Source organism: Somniosus microcephalus, chromosome 8 (genome assembly GCF_052327205.1).
Source record: "Somniosus microcephalus isolate GS21.2 chromosome 8, FLI_Smic_1.0, whole genome shotgun sequence".
Taxonomy (NCBI): domain Eukaryota; kingdom Metazoa; phylum Chordata; class Chondrichthyes; order Squaliformes; family Somniosidae; genus Somniosus; species Somniosus microcephalus.
This window is the reverse complement of record NC_140994.1, coordinates 157,664,796-157,687,134: the sequence shown is the minus strand read 5'-3', so window position 1 is coordinate 157,687,134 and position 22,339 is coordinate 157,664,796. Positions and strand designations below refer to the sequence as shown.

At 46.4% G+C, this 22,339-nt stretch overlaps 1 long non-coding RNA gene across 2 annotated transcripts in view; it reads left to right on the top strand.

Annotated features, from left to right (window-relative positions):
* LOC147113882 (uncharacterized) overlaps positions 1 to 22,339 on the top strand; it is a 99,881-nt gene that overhangs the window by 20,229 nt on the left and 57,313 nt on the right. The window contains exons 1-2 of one of the 2 annotated variants that reach the window (XR_015079298.1): positions 13,434 to 13,716; positions 16,005 to 16,095. This is a non-coding gene — a long non-coding RNA (uncharacterized LOC147113882). Of the gene's footprint in view, positions 1 to 13,433; positions 13,717 to 16,004; positions 16,096 to 22,339 lie in introns of those variants that run through there. The other variant, XR_015079299.1, reaches the window with a different exon arrangement.

The window sequence follows — 22,339 nt, the reverse complement described above, 5'->3', positions numbered from 1 at the left end:
GAAGATCCAGAGGTCAAATAACTTGTTAACACTCACATAGGAAACACCCAGAGCCATATGCCAACATAAGTCACCACTTTGAGCAGAGCAGAGAATTAACAACAAAAATGGACTGCAAAATCCTAATAAAAATATTGCCACAGTGCTTGATTTGGTGCTCAAATCGATCCAGTGGATCAATCAAGAGTTAACTGTGGTAGGCATTTTCTTGGCAACATTAATTTGTTTTTATGCATAACTTGAACCATAATTCTGGAAGGTTGAGCTAGATGGGCTGAACAATCTGCCATATCTGTGCTTCATTTTGTGAATTAATTATCTGATTTCCCCTAACAGCACCAACAAATTTGAACATTAAGGGGGAAAATTTCGGTTGATTTGCACCTCCCGTTAGCACCCTAAGAGGGCGCTAATGGGGCGCAAAGCAACTAGCTCCCGGGCACGGCGCCGCTAATGCCTCCTGCAAAATTCAGTGGAAGGTTAGTGGTGGCGGTAACCGTTAGCGCCTCACAGCACTGCGCCTCCGGCGATGACGTCATTGCTGTGCGCAGCGCCCCGCTCGCGCCCCAGCCGCGATCTTCAGTAGCCCCCCGACACTACCGGACACTATGTCCAACAGGGTCAGGGGGTCCTACCTGCGACCGGGGCGGCACAAATTAAAAGGGAGGTGCCGGGCGGCCATTTTTGATGCTGGCCACCTGCAAGCACCTGCCTTCGTTGCTGTCCTTGGCCTCCTGCGCAGCCCCCCCATGGAGTGCCAGCAGCGCTCTGTGAGACTGGCACTTCTCTTGAGTGCTGGGTTCTTTTGCCGGCACTGCGTTCCCTGGTGGTCCAGCTGGGCCCCGGGTCACGCTGTGCTAGGGCCCTCTCCTTTAATAAGGGGAGGAAGGCCTGCAGTACCGCGACACAACGTGCCGCAGCCTGTGGCGGTGCTGCACGTAGCGCCGCGATATTCACTCGTAGCGCCCCAAGAGGGAGATGGGGTGCTTCCAGTAGCGGCCCGCCTCCCTCTTGGGATGCTACCAGTGAACTTCGGGTGCGAGGACGCTAACTTTTTCAGGGCGCTAAAAGTAGCGTATCGCCGAAATTAGCGCCCCAAAGGGGGCGTGACCCAATTTTGCCCCCTAAAGCCTTCTTGTATGCTCTAAAAAAAAAATTTACAGCAGCAAAAATGTAAAGATAGCTGAATAAATCATTTGAATTATCTTCAAATGCTTAAAGTGGCTATTTGGTGTATTCAGTCTGTCAACATCTTGATCCAGACATAATCCACTTTCAAATATTTCCTGGTAGCTGTCAGGATAAAAGAATACCTAATCCGTGACTAGCATGAGGGAGTAGCTTCATGTTGGGAGTTGTTCACGTGAACCATGGAATGTCTGATGTGTGATGTTGCGTATGAAAAGTAAACGGAGTCAAACAAAATGCTGGAAAAATAATTATTCACCACCAGGGGTCAGTGTGTTGCAGATTAAGGTCTTGTTATCAGTGGCTTACTATTAGAGATGTATTAAATGGTATAAAAACTGTTTATTTTTGATGGCAAAAATATGCCTGCCTATTGACAACCTGTAACGATGGGCATATTGGGTATAGTCACTTCTTATTTTTCTGGAAACTATGTTATAAATAAGGATTAAATGCTTTTTGAAGTAGACTTTTTATGGGGGGAATTTTCCAGGGGGTCAGCGGGCGTGTTTGGTGGCGGGTCGGTGGGAAAAAAACATTTTTGACAGCGGGTCGGGACTCCGCTGTCAACCCGCCACCACGCACCTTTCCAAATGTCGGGTCTGTCAGCGCTGAGCAGACCCGACACGCAGTGGCTGGGGAGGCAATTCAGGTCATTATGACTTTGTTAACAGAGCATTAAGAACTATTTTCAGCTCACCTTCAGAGTGTACCAAGTCGCCCAAGGGGTCCACTCTGCTTGGGGATCAATTCAGGTAAGCAGGGCAGGAGTTGAATGGCCATGGAATCATCTCATTACTTGACAGCTGGAAATGTGCTATAAAAGTTCCCACCTCAGAGCTGTTCACTTTCCAAGTTCAGAAGTTGTTGATTACTGCATTTGGAAGACAGATTGAGCTTTATGCAAGTGTTTGGAGCAAACTCTCTATACATGTCACCTCATTGGAACAACCTCTCTCACCACTGACAGATTGCTTCTGTCATTTCAAGTTCACCTGCCATCTATTCCATCAGCATGGGTATGGTTTATACTCTCTCACCTTGGTCCTCAGAATCTGACCACGATCAGCCCCAGCATCAGCATCACCAGGCACACCAGCAGCACCAACAACCACACCAACCTTCTCCGCAATCAGCTGGTGCTGCACAGGACACAGGGCATCAGCACCCGACCACATTGCTGCCCAGGATGCCAGGGATGGCCTCACCATGGTCACATTTACATCACTGAACATTGTACACCCTGGCTGCCACATGATGCGCCAGGTTGGCACCACCCCACACCAACAACATAAAGTATCCCTACAATGCCCAAGTCATTCCTTTCACACTCATCAGCATTGTGGGGGGTACCGTTATGTCTCACCATTCACTGCAACTCACTAAGCCACTACCAAAGGTGCACACAAATCTGTCCAAGAACGGAAAGTATTGAAAATAAAGATTTCAATGTTTGACACCACATTAACAGAAACTTCACATGAATATTGGCTAAAGCACACAAATGCCTACCCTTGTGTGTTGTTAGTTGGTATGCTTGGACTAGGATGAGGGTGAGTGTGAGGGGTGGCTAGTGAGATAGGGAAGTGATAATGTAGATAGAGAGGGTTGGGTGGAGGTGCAAGGTAAGTTGGTGTGAGTAAGGATGTGCAGGAGTAGGGTAGGGAAGGCAGAGTGATGGGGATGTGATGAGAGGCACAGCAGGATGAAGGTGAGTGTGGCTTTGCAGTAACGGTTCTTGATCTACTGAGATCATTGAAAAGTTTGCGCCACTGCAGCCTGGTCCTCCTGTGCGATGTGCAACCAGGCTGCGTTGGTCTCCTGGGGAGGTCTCTTTCACCCATTGGAAGGGAAGAGAACCTCCCTGTGTGCTGTGACTCCCTCCATATGCTTATGGGAGAGCCTGGGTGTAATAGGCACCTCTGTACAGTGCTTGTCAGTGTTTGCAGCACCTCAATGCTGTAGAACACTGACAGCACAAATGTGAAAATAAATTTCCGCATGGTCCCTTTAAGGAATCTGGCTGATAAGGCATCATCAAATCCGCTTCCTTCAATTGGCCGGGAAACGCACTGTGTGGCTTAACAAGCCCAATCAGGGAAAAGTCATGTTGGACAGCGGGCTGGAGCCAGCAGCGAGGCTGCAACCCACTAACGACCCACCCAGGTAGGGGAAATTGCGGCGTATATTTATGTAAATATTTTCTGATGTGCATGCTATAATATGACAGAAAATACACTTGACTGGACTGAAAACTGCAATAGGGAATCGTAAATTATGATAATCTATTATTAACAAAATAATGGGCCAGAACCTGCTGCCAAAATAACATTGAGTTTAATGGCGCTCACTGTTATAACTGTGTAAATCGTCCAGCAACTTATGGTGAGGAAGAGAAACTCTGTGAATTGCGAATCTCCACAAGTTGCTGGCCGATTTGCATCGCTTCCATGGAAACGCAAATCGGGAGAATGTATTTAACGGGTGACAGTGCTGATATTGTGTGTTTTACATTATAACCTTAAGTCAAAATTACCCCAAAAGAGCCACAACAAGAGCTATTTCAGAATGGAAAATGATGATATGCTTCAAAATGGATATTTTCAAATAAGCATCAATGCTGTTCACACACCAAATCATTACAAAAATTGTGTTCTGAGAATATAATAGTTTATAAAACATTTCCTTTGCTGAGACATTCTGTTTATTTACTGATTTATCATATTACAGTGCAGCTATACTGCCAGTTCCATGCCAATAAAAAGCAGTTTCAGGTACGCACTGATATGAAAGTGGCAGTATAAGTTGGGAAACAGGTCAATGACCTGACTTCCCCGGCACAATAAAGCAAGAGGAGTGAGACCGACCTGGGTAGGTCGTCTCTCACCACTTGGAATTACCCTGGGTGGAATATAACTCCACGCCGCTGGGAAGCCTCATTTTAAAAGTGACCCGGGCTCTTGGGATCATTAGAAAATGATGTTTAGTCTTTTTCATCTTATGCTAGAAACATTACTTCTGTCTGCTCTTTTCATTACAATAATGAACTGCCTAAGGTTTGGAGCTGTGTGAATTCTCCTTTGAATCCAATACGATGGCTGCGACTGAACATCAGACTCTCTCGACATCAGTCTTCGTGTTATCTGTGATACACCCTTAAACCCTCAGAAATATATCTGTACTTATTCATTCTTAATAACATTGTAAGTAAGACACTTATGTGCTAATCATTTCTCTTGATTACTTGCAGTAGTTAATGCCAACAACTTTAGGCGCTAAAGTAGTAGGCAATCTATGTATGAAATGCTACCCCACTGGATTTCCCTCCCTCCTAATGGGCGAGCTGTCTACAGGAAGCATGAATTGAGCTGACAGCTTTCCCTGAATATTAAAACATGGTCCAACCATTAAAATGGACCAGGCCTTGTTAAGTCCGTGAATGATTGAGACACGGACTAGCAGGAGAGAAACAAACAGAACTTTACTGGTGAAAGGCATAAACGAATCTAACAAAACAGAGGCTCTCTAGCGCCTTTTATACAGGGGTGGTCACTGCCGGTATTGCAGTCTGAGACCAGTTATTCTCTTAAAGGTACACACACAACAATTCCTCCCCTTTTAGATAAACAGTACATAACATTCATTTAACACTAATGATAATGAATTACAATCACAATTACTGTTGCTAGATACATTGGTTAAGTTTAAGCAATTATAAGTTCAGTCTTTGAGGAGGCTTCCTGATTCTGTCTGGATAACGCCTCTTTGGAGTATCAGGTTCTTCTGGCAATGTTGAGTCGAAATCAATGTCGTTGTTTGGTTCATCTGCTTCCAATATTACCGGTTCTGCGGTAGCTGCAATTGGAACGTCGATTTCATTACCAGGTGTATCAGATCGTGGTGTGGAGTTGACGTTTTCCAGTGACTCTAGAATCTGGTCAGCATGGCGTCTTACAATGCTCTCCCCAACGTCCATGGTATACATGAGAGGTCCTTGTCGTGTACAAATCGTTCCTGGCTGCCATTTCTCAGTGCGGTAGTCCCGGGCCAAAACTGGTTGACCTACCTTAAAACTCCTGGTCGGCCTTTCATTCATATTCTGAAACTGCCTGTTCTCCACATCTCTTCGGACGTTTGGCTTAACCAAATCCAAGCGGCATCGTAGTCTCCGATTGAAGAACATCATGGCTGGAGTTTGGTTGGTAACCGCATGTGTCGCATTCCGGTAGGCAAACAAGAAGTTGTCCACCTTGTGTTGTAGGGGTATATCTTCATTACACATTGCCTTGATAGCCTTCTTGAATGTTTGGACAAACCTCTCGGCCAATCCATTAGTGGCTGGATGATATGGGGCAGATGTGTAATGCTTAACACCATTGTTCTTTAAGAACCTCCGGAACTCTTCAGACACAAACTGTGGTCCATTGTCAGAGCAAATCTGTTCAGGCAGCCCATTCCTGGCGAATATGGTTCGTAAAACTGCGATAGTTTTTTCCGTGGTGGTTGAGGACATTTTTATTACCTCTGGCCACTTTGAATGTGCATCCACCGCAATTAAAAACATCGAGTCCATGAAGGGACCAGCAAAATCAATGTGCACCCTTTGCCATGGGGATGAGGGCCACTCCCATGGATGCAGAGGAGCTTGTGGTGGGGCATTTTGGACCTTCTGGCATCCTGCACAGCTCTTGGTCATCTCTTCGATTTCTCTATCGATTCCCGGCCACCACACAAACGCTCTGGCTAAGCTCTTCATTTTTACCCCACCCAGATGACCCTCATGAAGCTCATTGAGCACTCTATCCATCAACTTAGGTGGAATTACTACTCTGGATCCACACATCAAGGTTCCTCTGCACACTGACAGCTGTTCTCTTCTTGACGAAAATGCTGGCAGCAGTGGTTCGCCATGTGCTGGCCATCCCTTCACCGTTAAATCATAGACCCGTGATAGTGTCGGGTCATTCCGTGTTTCCTTTTCTATGTTTGCATTCGTCACAGGGAGACATTCGACTATGGTCGAGTGGAATAACTCCATTGGATCCACTGCAAGGTCTTCTTCTTCCACCATCGGCAACGGTAGACGTGACAATCCATCAGCATTTCCATGCTGTTTAGTTCCCCTGTACTCGATGTCATATTGGTGTGCCCCTAGGAAAAGGAACCATCTCTGCAGCTGTTGTGCTGTCATTATTGGTACGCCTTTCTGAGGGTTGAAAATGGAGACAAGAGGTTGATGATCGGTTAGTAGAGTAAATTTTTGACCGTGCAGATAGTGATTGAACTTCTTCACCACCCACACTAGGCTGAGGGCCTCTCTGTCAATCTGGGCGTAGTTACGCTCGGCAGAAGTTAACGAGCGTGACGCAAAAGCTATCGGCCTCTCCAAACCATTAAGGAATTTATGTGACAGTACCGGCCCCAATGCCGTAGGGAGACGCATCACACGCCAGCCTGATTGGCAGTGCTGGGTTGTAGTGAGCCAATACTTCCTTCGAAGTGATTAAGTCCTTACTCTTCTGAAAAGCACGTTTACAATCATCGCTCCATTTCCATGCTACCCCCGTTCGTAGCAGGGCATTCAGTGGATGCAGAATTGTCGACAAATTCGGTAAAAACTTATGATAGTAATTCACCAACCCGAGGAATTACCTCAGTTGCGACACATTTTCAGGCGCTGGGGCCTTAACAACCGCTTCAATTTTGTCAGGGGACTTATGTAACCCCTCTTCATCAATCACGTGGCCACAATACGATATCTGTTTCTTAAAAAATTCGCACTTGGGGCGGTTGGCTCGCAGCCCATGTTCCCGTAGTCTAGTGAGCACCTGTTCGAGGTTGTTAAGGTGTTCACTGTCATCTTCACCTGTTACAAGGATGTCGTCCAAGTAACACTGAGTCCCCGGAATCCCTTGCAGGACTTGTTCCATCGCTCTTTGCCATATCGCCGGAGCCGATGCTACTCCGAATACCAATCGATGATATTGGTAAAGACCTTTGTGAGTGTTTATCGTGAGATACTTCCTAGAGGACTCTTCAACCTCCATCTGCAAATATGCTTGTGCTAGGTCAATTTTTGTAAAACGCTTCCCTCCATACAGTGAGGCGAAGATGTCTTCTATCCTTGGAAGAGGATATTGTACTGTGTGAAGGACAGGGTTCACCGTCACCTTGAAATCCCCACAGATGCGAATCTTCCTTGGCTCTCCGGACTTATTGCTTAACGTTTTTTTCATGACAGGAACGATGGGTGTCGCCCACTCGCTCCAGTCGACCTTAGACAACACGCCCGCCTTCTCCAGATTCTCCAGCTCTGCCTCGACGGCTGGACGAATTGCATATGGTACCGGTCTCGCTTTGAAAAACTTGGGAACTGCATTCTCTTCTATTTTTAACGAGGCGGTTACGCCTTTAAGCGTGCCCAGTTCTTGTTGAAATACCTCTTTGGCGTTAGCTAAGATTGTTGACAATCGTCCAGGAGTGACGTCTTCATCCTTTTTACCATCCACCGTCATTGCATGAATGGAATGCCAATCTAAGTTTATCTTCCTGATCCATTCCCGTCCCAATAACGGTGGTCCACCATTTGGCAGTATGTAGAGATACAATTTCCGTATTTTCTTGCCATTGTATTCGACAGGCACCCTTATTTTTCCTCTGGGGTATACTTTTTGCCCCGTATACATCGTCAAGACGATGGATGTCTCTCTCAAGGGTATGTGTGAAAATAGCCGCTCATAGTCTCGTCGATTCATGACAGTTAGCGCTGCTCCTGTATCCAATTCCATTTTAACTTGGGACCCTGCTATCGTGAGGGTGACCCAAATGGTTCGGTGATCCTCTTTTGCGATTACATTGTGAAGTTTGAGACAGCTTAATCTCCTGTTCTCAGATTCACTATCGCTCATCTGGCCTTCGGAACTACTGTCTGTCATCTTTTGTACTTTCTTGTACGGTTCCTTAGTAGCCTTTTTATTGTCGCTGGTCTTCTTCCCAGACCTACAAACTCGTGCAATGTGTCCAATCTTCCCGCATTGTCTGCATATTTTGTCTTTGGACCAGCAGTCCTTCTGGTCATGGTTAGTTCTGCCGCAGCGATAACATTTTGCAAATCCCCGTGTCATTTTGTGGGTGCCGTATTCCTGTGGTTTTTGTTGAATTTCTGCAGCTCCCCTGGCTGCTGCTTCATACGATACTGCCACACTGAAAGCCTTATCTAGTGTCAGCTCTTTTTCTGTGAGTAACTTCTTCTGTGTTCCTTCACTCAGGAGTCCACAGACAAATTTGTCCCGTAGGGTATCATAGAGTCATAGAGTCATAGAGTTTTACAGCACAGAAAGAGGCTCTTCGGCCCATCGTGCCCGTGCCGCCCATCCATCCCTGTCCAGTCTAATCCCATTTTCCAGCATTTGGTCCATAGCCTTGTATGCAATGGCATTTCAAGTGCTCATCCAAATGCTTCTTGAATGTTGTGAGGGTTCCTGCCTCTACCACCCTTTCAGGCATTGAGTTCCACATTCCAACCACCCTCTGGGTGAAAAAGTTCCTCCTCAAATCCCCTCTAAATCTCCTGCCCCTTACCCTGAATCTATGCCCCCTTGTTATTGACCCCCCTACTAAGGGGAAAAGTTCCTCTTTATCTACCCTATCTATGCCCCTCATCATTTTGTACACCTCAATCAGGTCCCCCCTCAGCCTTCTTTGCTCCAAGGAAAACAACCCCAGCCTGTCCAGCCTCTCTTCATAGCTGAGGCGCTCCATCCCAGGTAACATCCTGGTGAATCTTCTCTGCACCCTCTCCAAAGCAATCACATCCTTCCTATAGTGAGGCGACCAGAACTGCACACAGTACTCCAGCTGTGGCCTCACCAGCGTTTTGTACAGCTCCATCATAACCTCCCTGCTCTTATATTCTATGCCTCGGCTAATGAAGGCAAGTATCCCATATGCCTTTTTAACCACCTTATCTACCTGTTCCGCTGCCTTCAGGGATCTATGTACATGTACACCAAGGTCCCTCTGACCCTCTGTACTTCCTAGGGTCCTACCACTCATTGTGTATTCCCTTACCTTATTTGTCCGTCCAAAATGCATCACCTCGCACTTTTCAGGGTTAAATTCCATTTGCCACTTTTCCGCCCATCTGGCCAACCCGTTTATATCGTCCTGTAGCCTGAGGCTTTCCTCCTCGCAATTTACCACCCCACCAATTTTCGTGTCATCTGCGAACTTACTGATCATACCTTTTACATTCTCATCCCAATCATTTATGTAGATCACAAACAACAAGGGACCCAGCACCGATCCCTGAGGTACCCCACTGGACACAGGCTTCCAGTCACAAAAGCAACCTTCGACCATCACCCTCTGCCTCCTGCCACTCAGCCAGTTTAGGATCCAACGCGCCAAGGCACCCTGGATCCCATGAGCTCTTACCTTCTTGACCAGTCTCCTATGCGGGACTTTGTCAAAAGCTTTACTGAAGTCCATGTAAACCACATCCACAGCATTTCCCTCATCCGCCCCCCCTAGTCACCCCCTCGAAAAATTCAATCAGATTTGTCAGACATGATTTACCCTTGACAAAGCCATGCTGACTATCCCCGATTAATCCTTGCCTCTCCAAGTGGAGACTAATTTTGTCCCTCAGAATTTTTTCCAATAATTTCCCTACCACAGATGTTAGGCTCACTGGCCTATAATTCCCTGGTTTATCCCTGCTACCCTTCTTGAATAATGGTACTACGTTAGCTGTTCTCCAGTCCTCTGGTACATCCCCTGTGGCCAGAGAGGTTCTGAAAATTTGTGTCAGAGCCCCTGCAATCTCCTCCTTTGCCTCCCTCAGCAGCCTGGGATACATCTCGTCCGGGCCTGGGGATTTATCCACTTTTTGGCCTGCTAAAACCGCTAGCACCTCCTCCCTCTCGATGCTAATATGTTCAAGTATGTCACAGTCCCCTTGCCCGATTTCTATGTCTGCATCGTCTTTCTCCATAGTGAACACAGATGCAAAAAATTCATTTAAAACCCCGCCTACATCATCTGGCTCTACACACAGATTGCCACTTTGGTCCCTAATGGGCCCTACCCTTTCCCTGGTTATCCTCTTGCCCTTAATATACTTATAAAACATCTTAGGATTTTCCTTTATTTTGCTCGCCAGTGTTATTTCATGACCCCTCCTCGCCCTCCTAATTTCTTTTTTAAGTATGCCCCTGCACTTTTTATACTCCTCTAGGGCTTCTTCCGTCTTTAGTCTTTTGTAACTGCCAAAAGCCCCCCTTTTATTTCTAATGCATTTTTGTATATCCCTTGTCATCCAAGGTTCCCTTTGCTTGTTGGTCCCACCCTTGACCTTTACAGGAACATGTTGACGTTGTACTCTCTCTATTTCTCTTCTGAAAGTCTCCCACTGTTTTGATGTGGATTTTCCTATAAGTAGCTGCTCCCAGTCCAATTTGGCCAGATCCTGCCTTATCATATTAAAATCGGCCTTCCCCCAATTTAGAACCCTTATTTCCGGGCCGTCTTTGTCTTTTTCCATGACCACCTTAAATCTCACCGAATTATGGTCACTGTCGCCAAAATGCTCTCCTACTGACACTTCCACAACTTGCCCGGCTACATTCGCCAGAATTAGGTCCAGTACCGCCCCCTCTCTTGTAGGACTTTCTACATGTTGGCTCAAAAAGCTCTCCTGGATTCAGTTTAAGAATTCTGCACCCTCTAAGCCTTTCACACTCTGACTATCCCAATTTATATTGGGGAAGTTGAAATCCCCCACTATTATTACCCTATTATTTTTGCACTTTTCTGAGATTTGCCTACATATCTGTTCCTCTATCTCCCCCTGACTGTTTGGGGGCCTATAGTACACTCCCAGCAAAGTGCTTGCCCCCTTTTTGTTTTTAAGTTCTACCCATATGGCCTCATTAGAGGAACCCGCTAATATATCATCCCTCCTTACAGCAGTAATTGACTCCTTAATTAATATTGCAACACCCCCTCCCCTTTTACACCCCCCTCTGTCTCGCCTGAAGATTCTATACCCCGTAATATTGAGCTGCCAGTCCTGACCCTCCCTCAACCATGTCTCCGTGATAGCAACAATATCGTACTCCCATGTGTTCAACAATAACTTCAGTTCATCCACCTTATTTGCAAGACTCCTTGCATTAAAATAAATGCCTTCCAGCCCTGCCATATTCTCTTTTGCCTTCACATATTTGCTCTGCCTTCCCAGCTGACTTGTTTTTCCCTCTGTATTTGGCTGTAAATCACCCCCTACTATAGCTCCACTCTGTACCCCATCCCCCTGCCAAGTTAGTTTAAACCCCCCCCAGCAGTGCTAGCAAACCTCCCCGCAAGGATATTGGTTCCCCTCTGGTTCAGGTGTAAACCGTCTGACTTGTACAAGTCCCACCTTTCCCAGAAGCAGACCCAGTGATCCAGGAAACTAAAGCCCTCCCCCCTGCACCATCCCTGCTCCGAACTGGCAGTGCTTTGATAGCTTGCGTAGTTCCGTAAGATACTCAGCATTGCTCTCATCTTTGTGCTGAGTTCTCCTGTGGAATTTAAATCTTTCTGCTATCAACAGCGGTGCAGGGTTTAAGTGCTCCTGTAGAACAGCAACAATTTCGTTAAAACTCTTCGCCTTCGGTTTGGCTGGAGTAATCAGGTCCCGCAATAGGCCGTACGTTCTAGCGCCCATTAAGTTTAACAATACCAATGCCTTTTTCCCCTCCGCTATATCATTTGCCTCGAAATATACCTCTACTCTTTCCACATACGTGGTCCAGTCCTCTAATGTATTATCAAAAGCAGTGATACAGCCAGTCTTCGGCATCTTGCAAATCTAAAATGGCGCCTCCCGTGCTTTGCCTTCTTCTCCGATTTAACAAAATGGCACCTCCCGCGCTTTTCCTTCTTCCCCGCTGTTGTTAGCGCTGCTTTCCACGGTTTCCTGCGCGTTAAATATTCATTCGTTTTCTTTTATTATCTTCCCGTCGTGGAGCGGACCCTCTGGAACACTTCCCTCCCTCTTCTGAGGTCCGAACGCTGCCCAGCTTCGAAACACCGGCCGCGCCCTGTATGCTCCACCCTCTCTCTCTCTCCTTGCTTCCCGACTCGCTGCCCGGCCCCGTTGCAGCCCAGGAAGGATCAGAGCACTACCTGCCACCAGCCCGATTAGCTGGGAAACCACGGACTGAGGAACCCAGCCTGGCTCTGGAAAGTCGCTCCTGCAAAGCCTTGAACCCGATGATTGACGGTCGACGCCCGTTCCTCGAGTTTCAATGGATTCTTTTTTTTTCTTCCGACCTTCAACGCCGTCGGAGCTGCTGCTGAGTTGCAGGTAAGTTCTTTCTACCTCGTCACCAGTGTTAAGTCCGTGAATGATTGAGACACGGACTAGCAGGAGAGAAACAAACAGAACTTTACTGGTGAAAGGCATAAACGAATCTAACAAAACAGAGGCTCTCTAGCGCCTTTTATACAGGTGTGGTCACTGCCGGTATTGCAGTCTGAGACCAGTTATTCTCTTAAAGGTACATACACAACAGGCCTCACACCAGCGTCATCGGATGGGCATAAAGGATGCCCTGCCCACTCAGCACCCGATTTGCACCATAGTTGGAAATCATTGCCTTTATCTTTACACGTCCATATATATTGGTTCCATTAAACAGTAATTTGCTTTAGAACCAAAATCCGTAATTGAAGACAAATATCAATGTCTCAATTGCCGCCTAGTTATTGCTAAAATGTTAGGCATTAAATTACAAGATATTGCTTTCCATTCATTTCACTATTGGAATGATAAGCCGATGAACCAGATGGTATAAAGAATTGGAGATGAGAAAGACTCTACACTTATTGGAGATTTGCAAATGACTTCAGTGCCTCCCTTGAGAATGCTCTTGCATGGCTTAATATCTGAATTCTCAGGACTTTAAGCCATAAACTTTAATTATGGGAAAAGCTCCTCAAGGCACAGTGTTGGCATATGGAACTCGGTTAATTCAGCTTTTGAAAGGTGTTCATGTTTAGTTCATTCGATATAGGGAAAAAAATGTGGTTGGTATCATTGTGGAGCGGGAGAGAGAGAGCGAGACACGGATTTCACTTAGCAACAGCTGGTGTTTGCAACCAACTGGCCTTGGATATTTTTTTACCATAGCAAGGCCACAATGTTTTTATGTGCTTCTAATGTTGTTGATGCATGTTGAAGAAAATACAGACTTGTGTCTCTGGACTATGCAGTAGCCAGAGACTAACATACCGGGCAATGCCTGCTCCAGTTTGATAAGAAAGTAGTGTAAGAATGTAAGCTTTTTCCTTTGTTCAAGGAGCACGGAAAGACCCATGCCTAGGTACGCGTGCTCTATCTGTGACTATACTCCGCTTGTAAATTGCGTTTTATGCTGAAGTTAAAGAATAAAGTGATTATAACCAGAAGACTGAATTCGTTGCTACTCAAGTGAATAAAAAGAACTTTGTTTAAGACAACACACAGTCATGGAGAAAAAAGTGAGTTTAAAGAATGTCTCGCTGCCAGATACTGAATATTAGTATTATTGGAGGATAGCCCCAGATTTTGGGAATGAGCCAGATTTTTGCAATTAAACAAAATCTGCTTTATCTTTTTTGCCAACACGTATGTTCCAGCTCTAAACTTTTGTATGCTGAAGTAAAAGTTTTGTCCCAGTGGTGATATGTAAATGGTCCTGAATAATTGTAGGAGCAGCTCTAATGAGAATCTGGATTAATCTTCAGAGTACTAATTACATCTTGTGGTGCCATGACAGTAGTGCACTTGCTAACCCACTAGGGCTTGTGGGTGAACAGCTGGCTCATTACCATAGACCAAGGATGGACAGCAATGATGATTTATAAAGCCACAGACAGTATAGAAACAAAACTGTCCCTATTTGAAGAAATTATGCTTCATCTTTATTTTTCAAGACTGCCTTTATTTGGAAATTGTAGCTCTTCTCTTTATATCTTTACAAAGCTTTTATTGTTTCTTCTGTTGTAATTTGTATCTGGTGCTCTATACACAGTCCTGGTCATGACCTTGCTGGATGTGATTGTGTCCTTTTCACACTTACTGTGTGGTTTCAGAAGAAGCATCGACACTATGGACGTGCTCCTCTCTGGCAGGCCAAGCTCTACATTAGATGTTTATTTTCCCATACACGTTCAGGGTCCAGTTTTCCCAAACTTGAGCTGTCTTTATTTTCTTTTAGAAGTGTTTAGAGTGCATCTGCACTGTAAATTTGGCACTGGTACAAAGCAGTTTCCACTTTGCACCAATGCTACGCTCGCAGGTGTTAACTTGGCCCAGTGGTGGCCTTCTTTTCTCTGACTCAGAAGGCTGCAAAGCACATTAGGATTTCCTGAGGACATGAAAGGTGCTATATAAATACAAGTTATTTCTTTACTGTTCAAGTCTGGAATCAGGATCTGATGAAGTGGAGTGTGAATCTCTGGAGAGGGCAGTCTCCCACCACTCCAATTTGACATTGCACGGAGTGTAAATCCAGTGCGACGTCACATCTGGTTTGCAAACTGCTCAAGGGATCTGTTGGATCCCCAGACACTTTCTAACCAACCAGACCTCTATTTAAATGTGAGTGGGAATCCCCTCCGCTCCGTTTGCTAAACAATAAAGGGGTCACTTTAACCTAACGGGAACGATCGGACCAGCCATCGGTTTTGCACCCCACCCGCTTTTACTTTTTGTTGAAGAGGCATTGGTGACCTGCTTGATGCAACTGTGCACTGCAGGCTGGAAGATATGTGTAATATCCCCTGCAACAGCTTGGAAGGAACCTCAGGCAAAAATGTTAAGGGCGGTGGTAACTTTGACAGCCACTGGCAAAGCATGACCACCTGGGCCAGGAGAAAGCTGTAGAGATCAGTGACCGTCTGTCTGCTGAAGCGCAACCTCCTGATGCAGTGCTCCTCGACCCCATTGTTTTGTCTTTTCTGGACCTGAGTAAACAAAGTGATATACATCATTTATTGTGCTTTTAGGGAACAAGATTCTTCCTGTGTCAGCTGTGGCTCAGTGGGTAGCACACTCACCTGAGTCAGAAGGTTGTGGGTTCAAGTTCCCACTCCAGGGGCTTGAACACATAAATCTAGGCTGACACTCCAGTGCAGTGCTGAGGGAGGGCTACATTGTCAGACGGTGCTGTCTTTCGGATGAGACATGAAACCAAGGCCCTGTCTGCTCTCTCAGGTGGATGTAAAAGATCCCATGGTACTATTTCAAGGAAGAGCAGGGGAGTTATCCCCAATGTCCTGGCCAATATTTATCCCTCAATCAACATAACAAAAACAGGTTATCTGATCATTATCACATTGCTGTTTGTGGGAGCTTGCTGTGTGCAAATTGGCTGCTGCGCTTCCCACATTACAACAGTGACTACACTTCAAAAAGTACTTCATTGGCTTTGAGATGTCTGGTGGTCATGAAAGGCTCTATATAAATGCAAGTCTTTCTTTCTTGTAGTCTTTTTCAACTGTTGTGCTATTTGACTCTATATTTTTCTGGGAAGATAAGTTATGGAGTTATGTGTCAGGTGTGTTCTGGGTTCCTGGAGCTGTCACTCACTCCTCAATGCTCTGCATTGTAGAGAAGCCACCTCTGATAGTGCCGCAAGGGGTGGTATTAGACTTTGCCATATTCTTCTACATTCAAATACATTATACCACTAGCAGTAAGCCTATAGGACTGCCTAGATAAAATTTCCGGCCAAAATGTTTCATTTCATTTTAATACTCAAAAATGTATTTTAATTTTAATTCAGTTTTCAGGACAGCACAGCATCAGAAGACTGCTTTTGCAACTGAATACTGACGTATTAATCAATAAGGGCCTTAATATACAAGATCAAGCTGGTAAGCAAACATTAGTTCTAATTCTAAGTACAGTAGCATAGAAGTTAGGAAAATAATAATGACTGAATACAGTAAAAAAAACAATTATGTTACTTGCACACTGTTAGGTTTCATTGAGTGTGTTATAAATAATCACATATGGGGGATCATTTTCACTTTGTGCAATAGTGTAAAATGGGTGATAGCAAAACGGCAGCCCGTTTTACATATCTCCTGATTTTTATTTCCATTGTAGTCCTCTCTTTCCCCCCCAATTTTCTCCCTTATGATTCTCAACATGGTTCTATGTCTCTGGTAGCCCACTGATGCCTTGTTCAAATTGCCATTATTGATGCGTTGACATGCTATTTCCTGACCGGGGGGGCAGGGGGGCGGGGTTGGGCAGATCACCGACCCAGTGTAGGGGTGGGGGCAACTGATGGTGAGGGAGCTTGGGGAGCTGGTAGGAAGCACTCCTGCTCCTCCTGGCCCATGAGGATTGCTCCCCAAGGCTGTCCTTGCCTCGTTGCAGCTGCCGGGAAACCCGGCCGGCCACAGTTAAACATGCACAGCAGGTTAAATCCGAGGCTTGCAGCCTCATTATAATATTTAAAGTGCTAACCCGCCTCCTGGGAGTGGGTTGGCTGCCCGTCCTTCGTCCCGCCTCCGGTAAACCCGGAGGTGGGTGGGATGGAGGTGGGTTGGGGTCGGGATTCACATCTTTTATATTTTATCTTCCCACCCGACTCCAACCCACCCATTTTTTGGGGTTGAAATTCCCCCCACTTAATCCAGTAGTCATTGGTTTAGTGCAGGGTTCAGCTTGTGCACCTGTCAGTAGAATAACAAATAAGTTAGTTAGGGCCCTTGTATTCAGTACAAGGAATACAGATTTTTGTATATTCACAATGAGATTTTCTGAACTTAACAAAAGAAAGTACATATCCTTTGTGCAATTATGTATACTGCCTCTGTCTTAGATTTACCTTTTATGAACTTTGTTTTAAATTTTGGGGGCAGCATCTTATATTCAAAAAAGCCTTCTGCGGGTTCATTGCATAGGTAACGAGCCGCACTAGTTGTAGCAATTTATCACTTACTTTAATGCTTCTCTCCAGGTTCTGTGTTTTCATATATGAGCTTATTCTTGAACCTGGAATAAGAGTTTTTTACCTAGAACATTTTGATGGCATTTGTTATTACCTCATTGTGTGCTAAAATTAAGTGACTTTTTTGCCATGTCACTGTTAATATAATAGGGTATTAATGAATTCAGTTTTATTAATGTTAATTCCTAGAAAGTAACTTTTAAAATATAATGGCCTAGAAATTCAGTAGTGCCCTGTTTGGGGCGCCAGCCTCGCCAGGGCGCCAAAAGTAGCGCCCCGGAAGTAGTCGCGGCCGCCCGCCGGAAATTCACTTTGCGCGCCCCAGAGGGAAGCGCGGCGCTACTGGAGGCGCCCCGCATCCCTCTTGGGGTGCTGCAGCTGAAGATCGCTGTGCAACGTGCCGCAGCGCCACACGCTGCGGCATGATGTGCTGTGGTACTGCAGGCCTTCCTCCCCTTCTTAAAGGGGAGGGGCCTTGCGCAGCGCGATCGAGGATCGCGAGTGCCGGCAACAGAGCCCGGCACCGAGGAGAAGTGCCGGGCTCTTGGAACGCAGTCGGCACTCCGCTGGGGGGGTGCTCAGGAGGCCGGGGACAGCAGCGCAGAGAGGCGCTGGCAGGCAGCCAGCAAAAAAAACGGCCACCCCGCACCTCTCCTTTAATTAGCGCCTCTACCGCCGCAGGTAGGCCCCCTGAACCGTTCGCAAATAGCGTCCGGCGTTAAAGCAGGGGGCGCAACTAAATATCGCGATCGGGGCTGTTAGATCCGTGTATCTTAATGTTGTGTCCTTCAATAATTAGACAACAGACTGCAGGGAACGATTCAACAGGTGTTTACTGAATGAGGGTTACTCTAGAACTAACTATACAGATCCCTACTCAGGGTTTATATACAGGTGTGGTCACTGCCGGTACTACAGTATACAGGAGCTGTAAAAAGTAGTTCTCTCCCTTAAAGGTACATACATTACAATTCCTCCCCTTTTAGATTAACAGTACCATAACACTCATTTAACAATTAAATATCAACTAATTACAATTAACACTTTTAACATGCAACATTAGCTGAAAATAGTCTATTTATAAATTCAGTCTTTGGGGAGGCTTCCTGATCCTTTCTGGATAGCGCCTTTCCCGAGTGTCTTGCTCTTGGTGCGGAGGCGATTCTGGCCCCCTGTCGTCGGTTGGTTCATCAGCTTCCGATGCTACTGTTTCTGGGGTAGATGCGACCTGTACGTGGGGTTCATCACCAGGTACGTATGGGCGAGGCATGGGGTTGACTTGTTCCTGTGACTCTAGGATCTGGTCAGCATGGCGTCTCACGATGCTCTCCCCAACGTCCACTGTGTACATTAGTGGGCCCTGCCGTGTGCATATCGTTTCTGGCTGCCATTTTTCTGTTCGGTAGTCGCGGGCCAAGACTGGTTGCCCTACATTGAAGCTCCTTGTTGGCTTCTCATGGATGTGCTGGAATTGCTTACTCTCAACATCTCTTCGTACGTTTGGTCTGAGCAAATCCAGGCGAGATCTTAACCTTCGGTTAAAGAACATCATGGCTGGGGCCTGGTTGGTGACTGCATGTGTCGCATTCCGGTAGGCGAACAGGAAATTGTCCACCTTGAGCTGCAGCGGAATGTTGTCATTGTACATAGCCTTTATTGCCTTCTTAAAGGTTTGTACGAACCTCTCAGCCAATCCATTTGTGGCTGGATGATACGAGGCGGATGTGTAATGCCTTACCCCATTCCTTTTCATAAATCTTCGGAACTCTTCGGACACAAACTGTGGTCCGTTATCAGAGCAAATCTGCTCTGGCAAGCCCTTCCTGGCAAAAATGGTCCAATGGACTGCAATAGTTTTCTCCGTGGTGGTGGAGGACATTTTGATCACCTCAGGCCATTTCGATTGCGCATCCACGGCTATTAAAAACATTGAGTCCATGAATGGACCAGCAAAATCAATATGCACTCGTTGCCATGGAGATGAGGGCCACTCCCATGGGTGTAGAGGGGCAAGTGGTGGTGCATTTTGGACCTTCTGGCATCCTGAGCAGCTCTTTTTCAGGTCCTCGATTTGCTGATCGATCCCCGGCCACCACACATAAGCCCTAGCAAGGCTTTTCATTTTCACCCCTCCCAGATGACCTTCATGAAGCTCATTGAGCAATCTCTCCCTTAACTTGGGTGGAATTACCACTCGGGATCCACACATCAAGGTCCCCTGGCATACTGACAGCTGTTCTCTTCTGGATGAGAATGCTGGCAACAGTGAGTCGCCATGTGCTGGCCATCCCTTCACCGTCAAATCACATACCCGAGACAGTGTCGGGTCATTTCGGGTCTCCTTCTCTATACCAGCGTTAGTTACTGGCAAGCATTCAATTATAGTCGAATGAAATATTTCAACAGGATCCACTGCTGGTGCTTCCTCCACAGTAGGCAGTAGCAGGCGTGATAGCCCATCAGCGTTTCCATGCTGTTTCGTGCCCTTATACTCGATTTCATATTGGTGCGCCCCTAGAAAAAGGGACCATCTTTGTAGCCGTTGCGCAGTCATCACCGGAACGCCCTTCTTTGGATTAAAGATGGAGACAAGTGGTTGGTGGTCAGTCAGCAAGGTGAACTTCTGCCCGTGCAGATAGTGATTGAACTTTTTCACTCCCCACACTAGGCTGAGGGCCTCCCTGTCAATCTGGGCGTAGTTACGCTCGGCTGAGGTTAGTGATCGTGACGCAAAGGCTATTGGCCTCTCTGAGCCGTCCGAGTATTTGTGCGACAGCAACGCTCCAATGACATAGGGTGACGCATCACATGCCAACCGAATTGATAATGCCGGGTTGTAATGGGCCAATACCTCTTTCGATGTGATTAGTGTTTTGCTCTTCTGGAAAGCTCGCCTACCTTCGTCACTCCACTTCCATGGCACCCCAGTTTGCAGTAGGGTGTTCAGTGGGTGTAGTATTGTAGACAAATTTGGCAAGAACTTATGGTAGTAGTTTACCAGCCCGAGGAACGACCTCAGTTGTGACACATTTTCCGGTGCTGGAGCCTTGACTACTGCCTCAATCTTCTCTGGGGCTTATGTAACCCCTCTTTATCGATAACGTGGCCATAATACGAGATCTGTTTTCCAAAAAACTCGCATTTGGGGCGGTTAGCTCGGAGCCCATATTCCTGCAATCTAGTGAGCACCTGCTCCAGGTTGGCAATGTGATCACTGTCATTTTCGCCCGTGACCAGGATGTCGTCCAAATAACACTGGGTCCCTGGGATCCCTTGCAGGACTTGTTCCATTGCCCTCTGCCAAATAGCCGGAGCTGATGCTACCCCGAATACCAGCCGGTTGTATTGGTAGAGACCTTTATGGGTGTTGATTGTGAGGTATTTTTTTGATGCTTCTTCTACCTCCATATGCAGATACGCCTGGGCCAGCTCAATCTTAGTGAAGCGTTTCCCTCCAGATAGCGAGGCGAAAATATCTTCAATCCGCGGAAGTGGATATTGTACGGTGTGAAGGACCGGGTTCACTGTTACCTTAAAGTCCCCACAGATGCGAACCTTCCTTGGTTCCCCAGGCGTGCTGCTCAACGACTTTTTCATCACAGGAATGATGGGTGTAGCCCACTCGCTCCAGCCTACCTTGGACAGTACACCTGAACGTTCCAGACTCTCCAGCTTTGCTTCGACGGCTGGCGGATCGCATAAGGTCTGGCCTTAAAAAATTTTGGGCTTGCGTTTTCTTCAATTTTAATCATCGTTGTCATGCCTTTTAGTGTTCCGAGTCCTTGCTGGAACACTTCTTTCGTGTCAGTTAGGATCTTTGACAGTCGCCCAGGTGTGACGTCGTCATCCTTTTTGTCAGCCACAGTCAGTGCCTGTATGGAATGCCAATCTAGCTGTATCTTCCGGATCCATTCACATCCTAGTAGCGGTGGTCCTCCATCTGGCAATACATATAGGTCCATTTTTGGTGTTTCCTTGCTGTTATATATAACGTTCACCCTTATTTTTCCATTGGGGTAGACTTTTTGCCCCGTGTATGTCTTCAAGACAATCTTTGTACCTCTCAAGGGTATATGTGAGAATAGCCGCTTGTCGCCCCTTCGGTTTATGACTGTTAGGGCTGATCCTGTGTCCAATTCCATTTTCACTTGGACTCCTGCTATCTTGAGCGTGACCCAGATAGTTTGGTGATCCTCCGTTTTGATCACATTATGTAGTTTCAGACAACCCAGCTCCTTGCTTCCGGAGTCTGTATCACTCTTCTGTTCGTCTGAACTACTCTCCGTCACCTTATGTACCTTCTTGTACTTCTCCTGTGGAGATTTCTTGCTGCTGGTTTTCTTTCCCGACCTGCAGACTCTTGCTATGTGTCCTACTTTTCCACACTGTCTGCACACTTTGTCCTTGAACCAGCAATCATTATGGTCGTGTGTTGTTCTGCCGCAGCGACAGCACTTCACTGTTGCGTATGACATTTCATTTGTGCCATATTCTTGCGGTCTCCGTTGTATCTCTGCAGCGCCCCATGCTGCTGCTTTGTGTGATACTGCAATGCTGAGAGCCTTGTCCAGCGTAAGATACTTTTCTGATAGAAGCCGTTTCTGGGTTCCTTCACTTTGAAGCCCACACACAAACTTGTCCCTTAAAGTATCTGCTAGTCCCGTTCCAAACTGGCAGTGTTTCGACAGTTTGCGCAGTTCCGTTAAATACTCAGCATTACTTTCATCTTTATGCTGGTTCCTTTTGTGAAACTTAAATCTTTCTGCTATCAGCAGCGGTGTGGGGTTTAAGTGGTCCTGTAGGATTGACACTATGTTTTCAAAATCCTTTTCCACTTGCTTCTCTGGGGTTACTAGGTTTCGTAGTAAGCCATACGTTTTTGCACCCATTGAATTCAACAATACCATCGCTTTCTTGTCATCTGGCACTTCATTCGCTTGCAGTATACTTCAATGCGTTCGACCTATGTCGTCCAATCCTCGACTTCATTGTCGAACGCTGTGATACTGCCACTCTTCGGCATTTTTGGGTGTGTTTAGACTGGCTTAAAATGGCGTCTCCCGCGCTTTCCTTTCTTCCCCGCTGCGGCTTAAAATGGCGTCACCCGCACTTTCCTTTCTTCCCCGCTGCGGCTTAAAATGGCGTCTCCCGCGCTG